This window comes from Pseudophryne corroboree, chromosome 4, assembly GCF_028390025.1.
Source record: "Pseudophryne corroboree isolate aPseCor3 chromosome 4, aPseCor3.hap2, whole genome shotgun sequence".
NCBI lineage: Eukaryota > Metazoa > Chordata > Amphibia > Anura > Myobatrachidae > Pseudophryne > Pseudophryne corroboree.
In genome coordinates, this window is record NC_086447.1 from 129,058,188 (window position 1) to 129,065,910 (window position 7,723).

Below are 7,723 nucleotides of genomic sequence, written 5' to 3' on the forward strand. Positions count from 1 at the left end.
GACCCATGAAGGAAGGAGTGAGCCCAGGTAAGCAGCCGTTTTCGAAGACTTGTGGCGACAAAGGTCTTGCCAGGCGGAGGAACTGGAGAGGTTCGAGTCATTAAGAAGGACGTAGGATTCACAATGGCTTGATTCGTGGTAGCATCATTTAATTCAGAAGAAGCAAAGGACCGGGAAAGGGCATCTGCCTTTTTGTTCTGAGACCCTGGACGATAGGTGAGTTTGAAATCAAATCGTGAGAAGAAAAGCGCCCATCGAGCTTGTCGTGGATTCAAACACTGAGCTGACTGCAGATACAGAAGATTCTTATGATCAGTATAAACTGTAATGCGATGTTGAGCTCCTTCTAGAAGGTATCTCCACTCCTCAAATGCCAACTTGATGGCAAGTAACTCTTGCTCACCGATTGCATAATTACGTTCTGCCGGGAGGAACTTACGGGAGAAATATCCGCAGGGATGGACCTTTTTATCTTCAAAGACTTGTGACAACACAGCTCCTACTGCTTCTGTAGATGCATGCACCTCTAGTAGAAAGGGACGATTCAAATCAGGCTGTCGAAGAATGGGGGCTGACACAAAGGCTTGCTTTAAATCAGAGAAGGCTTTGATTGCTTCAGAAGACCAGTTCGTAGGATTTGCTCCCTTGCGAGTTAGGGCTGTGATAGGAGCAACTAACGTATAATAATTCTTAATGAATCTCCTATAGAAATTAGCAAAGCCAAGAAATCGCTGAATCCCCTTGAGAGTTGTAGGAGTGGACCAATCCCGGATAGCTCGCGTCTCTGGGATGGATAGCGGATGAATTTGTCCCCTAGGAGGGGTCTTGCCCGGAACCAGGACGACTGGGCAGTCCCATTCACGATGAGGAGGTAGAGAGTCTGCTGCTTGCTTACTGGAAACATCCGCAAGGGATTGATACACCGGAGGTTGATCAGAAAGGCTAATTGACCGAAGAGGTACAATTGTAGCTACACAGTCCATGGTACAAGATTTACCCCATGAAAGGACTTCCATGGTTTGCCAATTAAGTTGAGGATTATGTTTCTGCAGCCAAGGTAAACCAAGTATCACATCTTGAGAGGCTTTGGGAATCACGTAGGAGAGGTATTCGGAATGGAGCTCACCAACTTTCATCTTGAGACATACGGTTCGATGAGTAATTATACCATCTGGAATTCGACTTCCATCCACTGCTGTAACAGCAACTGCTGCTTCCAGGGGCATGGTTTGAACTTTAGACCGTATGACAAAGGCTGAGGAGATGAAGTTCTTGGCTGCCCCGGAATCTAGGAGGGCTGAAACTTTCACTGTAGAACTTGGAACTTCTAATTGAATAGACAAGGTTGGCTCTTTCCCAGAACGTGATTCTAAAGTAACTCCTAGCTTAACCTCTCTTGAATAAGCTAGGAGGCGAGAGTTTCCCGGTCGGAGTTTGCAGAATTTAACTAAATGTTCGGAGGACCCACAGTACATGCAGAGGTTACCCTGTCGACGACGAAGTCGTTCCTCCTCTGTGAGGCGAGAGTGCCCAATCTGCATAGGTTCTTCAGTCATTACTGGAGACTGTGATGAAGAATCTTGTCGAGGTCTAGGATGATCACGTGGACTGGATCGCTCTGCCCTGGATTTCTCTAAACATCGCTCCCTGTAACGTAGATCAAGTTTGTTACAGAGAGAAATCAATTCATCCAGTTTAATTGGCACATCCCGGATAGTTAAATCATCCTTGATTCTTTCTGAAAGTCCATTCCAAAACGCGGCGATCAGGGCCTCCTCATTCCAGTTTAACTCTGAAGACAACGTGCGAAACTGAATAATATATTGACTGACAGGACGTAAACCTTGACGTAGACGGAGAATCTCCAAGGATGCTGAGGTGGTCCTGCCTGGTTCGTCAAAGATTCTCCGGAAGGAAGATACGAACTCTTTGTAATTAGAGAGGATAGGATCACCTCTCTCCCATAATGGTGATGCCCACTCCAGAGCCTGACCGGAGAGGAGGGCAAAAATATATGCAACCTTAGAACGAGCTGATGGGAAACTGGCAGACATCAGTTCAAACTGGATCTCGCATTGATTCAGGAATCTTCTGCAAAGTTTTGGAGTTCCGTCAAACTTGCTCGGAGAGGATAACTGCAAGCGGGACGTAGGCAGCGTCACAGGAGAAGCTGTAGTGGTAACTGGGACATCTGGGGTTGGAATCTGGACTTGGAACGTTTTAATAGCCGTATGAAGAGTCTCTAAACGGTCTGCCATAGTTTGCATAAACTGCACTATTTGTGTCTGTATAGACTCCTGGTTTTCCAGACGGGAAAGGATATCTGACGTAGCACCGCCTCCTGCGAATTGGTCACTTGACGGATCCATGTGGCCAGTGCTTACTGTCAGGTCCGGGTGTTTTTGTGAATCCGTTAACCCGGGACCAACCACAGGTGTAGGTGCTGGGCTATGAAGAAAGCAGGGAGGACGAAGAAAATTCCGATTCATATATTTATTCAAAATAACAATTCAGTAAAGAGTTAACTGACAAGTTGTTAATCATCATATTATACTGAAGTATTGCAGGAATAATATGCAAGAGAAAACTCAAAAATACATAAAAGAAATGTTCATGGAAACATATGCAAAACAAGCTGATGAATAAATGTTGGATTGTCCAAATATAAACGAGCTTTGATGCTGAACTGCAGAATATGATTAACTGGATAATGCAGACATGAAGAGATAACTGTAAGGATTTGCAATGGAGTTTTGAGAGTTAACTGAGAGACTGTGAAGAATTATCCTTGTTATGACAACATAGCAAATATAAACAAGCTTTGATGCTGAACTGCAGAATGTTATTAACTGGATAATGCAGACATGAAGAGATAACTGTAAGGATTTGCAATGGAGTTTTGAGAGTTAACTGAGAGACTGAAGAATTATCCTTGTTATGACAACATAGCAAATATAAACAAGCTTTGATGCTGAACTGCAGATTGTGTTTAACTGGATAATGCAGACATGAAGAGATAACTAAGGATTTGCAATGAAGTTTTGAGAGTTAACTGAGAGACTGTGAAGAATTATCCTTGTTATGACAACATAGCAAATATAAACAAGCTTTGATGCTGAACTGCAGATTGTGTTTAACTGGTTAATGCAGACATGGAGAATTAACTGTAAGAATTGGCAATGGAGCTTTGAGAGTTAACTGAGAGACTGTGATGAATTATCCTTGTAATGACAACATAGCAAATAAAAGTACTGAATTGGGTTACTTGCGGGTTCCGGAGATCACTGTGAAACTGTAGTAGAAGACAAGGTGATGAATGGGTTAAATGCAGAGTTGAACAAACGAACAGCTGAGAGAAACAGAATCCTCCAGACTTTGAATGATAGGCAGACTGACAAGGTAACCTCATGCAGGACACTGGGAATCCAACTATTTCCAATAGGAGTGCAATTAACTGACAGCACAGCAGAGAGCCGGTGGATCTTTCAGCAGTGAAGGCTGCAGACGGACCTCTGGGAACGGAGGCGATATCTGGACCACGGGAATCACACAGGAATGCACGGAGAGAGCTCAGAGCTAGAGCACAGCTTTGATACAACAAAGCACTGGCCCAGAGTAACATAATCCCAGCCTACTTAAAGGCAGCACAAGCACGGGATTGGCTTACACCTGCCCACAGGTGTTTTCACAAGTGCTCTGTATTAGCTATTTGGTCTCCAACATGGCCACCTCCTATACAGCAGACACACCGCAGTGCCTTAGGCCATTTGGTCCCCGCACTCACAGTTCCCAGACTCTGCATTACCTGTGCCATTGATCACGCCGTGTCCCCACACGGGCGCACAGCACCGCGAGCAACCGCACTGGCAACGGATGAACCCCAGAACCCGCAGAGGTAAGAGACCGGTTCGTGACAACACCCAAGGCTTCCATGCGATTTAACTCTTGTTTCAGTTTTTCTCTCAGCGCAAACGGCACTTTTCTACAGGGGTGTATCACTGGAGAAACTTGCGTGTCTATATTTATTTTATGCTCTCCAGGCAAACAACCTAGACCTTCAAACAAGTCTCTGTATTCTGTAAACATGGATTTGCAGTCATCTTCTACTTGTGATGTCACCATAAAAACTTTCTTTAGCAAGCTTAGTTTCTCACAAGAACTTAATCCTAGAATCGGTTGAACATTTTTATCCACAATTAGTAGAGATGTTTTAAACTGTTGTCCCTTATATTTCAGTGTCACTAAGCATGTACCTTTCACAGGAATTTCCTCCCCAGTGTACCCTGTAACTTTCACTTTGGCTGGATGAATTTTAGGTTTTACTCTAAAAGTCTTATAGTCTTGAAACAATATTAAATTCACCTGCGCGCCAGTATCAAGCTTAAAGGGAATGACAATCTCATTCACAGTTAAAGGGACAATCCATTCTTTCTTATCTGCACTGCAAAGTTCAATGCAATCCACAAAGAATTCCTCTGTTTGTTTAACATCATGCACATTGGTTGTTTCCCTTTTCAGTTTACAGCATTTGGCAAAGTGACTAAGTCTATCACATTTCATGCACGTTTTACCATAAGCAGGGCACATTTTAGGATTGTGAGCATTTCCACATCTACTACACATTTCCTTATTAGACTGTGGCTTAGACTGCTTCATTTTTGAGAATGGAGGTTTGCTTGGCTCTGTTGTCTGCACTACATGTACATCAGCATCAGCTTCCTTGTGTAACGTTTTGGCTTGAAATCTAGTTATTTCTGCAGATCTGCACATAGTCACTGCCTTTTCTAGTGTTAGGTCTTGCTCTCTCAGCAATCTCTCTCTGAGTCCATTATCAGGTATTCCACAGACAATACGATCTCTAATCAGTGAATCCTTTAAATCACCAAACTCACAGGTTTTACTGAGTGATTGCAGCTCTGTAACATACTGATCAAATCCATCTACAGACTTCTGATCACATGTGAAAAACATATCTTTCATATGTCCCATTTTTCCTTGGCACAAAGTAATCTTCAAACTTTTGCATTATAGAAGATAGCACCATATTCTGCCCCTCATCAAACTGAAAACTATTATAAATGTCCAGCACATCCTCTCCTATCACATGGAGGAAAATGGATGCCTTTGTTTTGTCAGCCTCTGTATCAGCTCCACATGCAGCAAGATATATATTAAACCTTTGCTTAAATCTTTTCCAGTTTTCAGACAAGTTACCAGACATCAGCATGCCGGTTGGAGGAGCTAGTTTATCCATGGTTACTCACTGTTTGAAGAGAGGAGCACACGGCAGGCTTTGCAGACACAGAGTATCACAGCCTTACAGACTGCTGCAGGGTTCTTTCACACTCTGAGAGCACTAGCAGTCCAAGTTAAACTTCTTCTGACACCAGGGGGTAAATTTACTAAGATGGGAGTTCTATTTAAGATGGGATGTTGCCTATAGCAACCAATCAGATTCCAGGTACTATCATCTAGAAGGTGCTAGATAAATGAGAAGTAGAATCTGATTGTTTGCAATGAGCAACATCCCATCTTAAATAGAACTCCCATCTTAGTAAATTTACCCCCATGTTTTGTTCATATGTTTGTAAATCCAGTCATAAGGATACAGAGACATGTGAGTTCACTACTGTGCTGTTTATTCCATCACCAACTCCAGACACACTGCACACTGGACCACCCACTTCCCAGCATACCCCTGGTCCTAGGGACCATCACTGAAGATTCAGGCTTACACATGTTAGTAAGGGAGTGTCTACAAATATTAAGCATTCTAATACACTAACATCACAGGTGTCTAATAGGATTTAAAATGTATTAATTAGAACATATCTGACACCCGAAGCTGGCTATTCGCTAGACCAAAACTAATCCAATTAAAACATGCTCCATACACATAACCAGCTTTTTCATCGAACCAGCCAAAGTCTTACTTAAGTGAAGTAGGTGGAAAGGGTCAACATGATTCTAATGTAAGTTCTTGAATAAAACTGTCTTATATGGTGAACTACAGGCCTCAATGTAACCTTACTGCTAAGGCAAGTAAACACTTGGAAACCTAGTGCCAACCTGGCACATGCAGTTAAGGTAGATACAAAGTTAAGCAGTTTACTTTCAGCCATATTCTATTTTATACTTGCATGTTCACATTGCCCATAAGGTGTTCACTTCTTATTGGTACCTGTAAAACAATGCACTTATGACTTCCGGTTCCGGCTGCAACATGAACGGCCGCATGTGAGAGGAGCTCCGCTGCCACTCACCGGAGCCGTACCCTTTACAAGGCGCCAAGCCTCCCTGCAGGCCCGCACGCCTACCCCTCCTGCTCCGGAGCACCCCCAGCACTTAATTGTCTCAGGATCATTCAGTGGAACTATCTAAAGCCAGGAAGGAATCCACACCACTTTGTTCGCATCTCATTAAGCATAATAGGAAATTCTCCTTGTTGTACCCAGCACGTTTACGCATCTACACTGGTAATTAATTCCAGGATTTGCTATCAGTGGCAGACGCAGAGGCGTTCCTGTGAGGAAGCGGAGGGGGCTGCTCACTCCGCTGCTGGATCAGACCACGAATGTGACTCTTACATTTTTCAGTTTATCTGCATATTTCTTGGAACACTGCCTGCTTGGAATTATCTACTTTTCTCAGCTTCTACGCTAGTTGTATTATGTTCTCATGAGATACCAGATAGACTTTATACTGCTCTTTATTTGGAACACCCTGTTTACTTGACTTTGTTGCTCTATACTTCCTCCTACTGGATGTTATTATGGGACTGCTGCATTAGATTTGGAATGATTTGATTTATGATCTTCTTTCTACCCTGAATTTGGTGTGCCAAGATCCTACATGTTATTAGTGCTCCGGAGAGTTTGGCAAGGAGTTACTCTCGCAATGAGGTTACTTTACTTGTTATAATAATACCCGGAAGCTGCATTTTTCTAATATTGTTATGTTAAGGTAATTTGTCAGATCAAAGACTGGGTGGCTTTGCTGCCAATGCGACGACCCAGTCCAGCCTATGGTTATTGTGTGCTATTGGTATGGTTTACCCCTTTTCCTTTTTCTCTTTTTATCCCCTTTTTATTTACCATTTTAGTACTTGCTACCAAAATTCATTGTATCTCCACGACTGTTTCTACTGATTGCATGCTTTTTCCCATACCTGATAATTATCTATAACGTCTTCTATAAAATTGGGCTCGTGGAATATTGGTGGAATTAATTCACCACATAAAAGGAAGAAAATACTAATGCACCTTAACAAATTACACATAGATATTATGTTTCTGCAGGAAACTCACTTAACTGCCTCAGAAACTCTTAAACTTAACACTTTAAAATGGAAACTGATTGCCTCAGCCCTTTTCATGTCCAAAGCCAGAGGGGTGTCCGTTTTAGTCAAACACCATGTTTCAATTGAAGTTATGGGGGGTCATTCTGACCCGATCGCACGCTGCAGTTTATCGCAGCGGTGCGATCGGGTCAGAACTGCGCATGCGCCGGTACGGCAGTGCGCCGGCACATGCCCGACGCTGCGCTACGATCGCCTCTGCCCGATTGACAGGCAGAGGCGGTCGCTGGACGAGGGGCAGAACGGCAGCGTTTGGCCGCCGTTTCGTGGGCCAGCCGCAGCGACTGCGTGATGTCACATGCAGCCACTGTGGGCCGGGGAGCAGACGAGTTGCTCCCGGCCAGCACGCTATAGCTGCACTGGCCA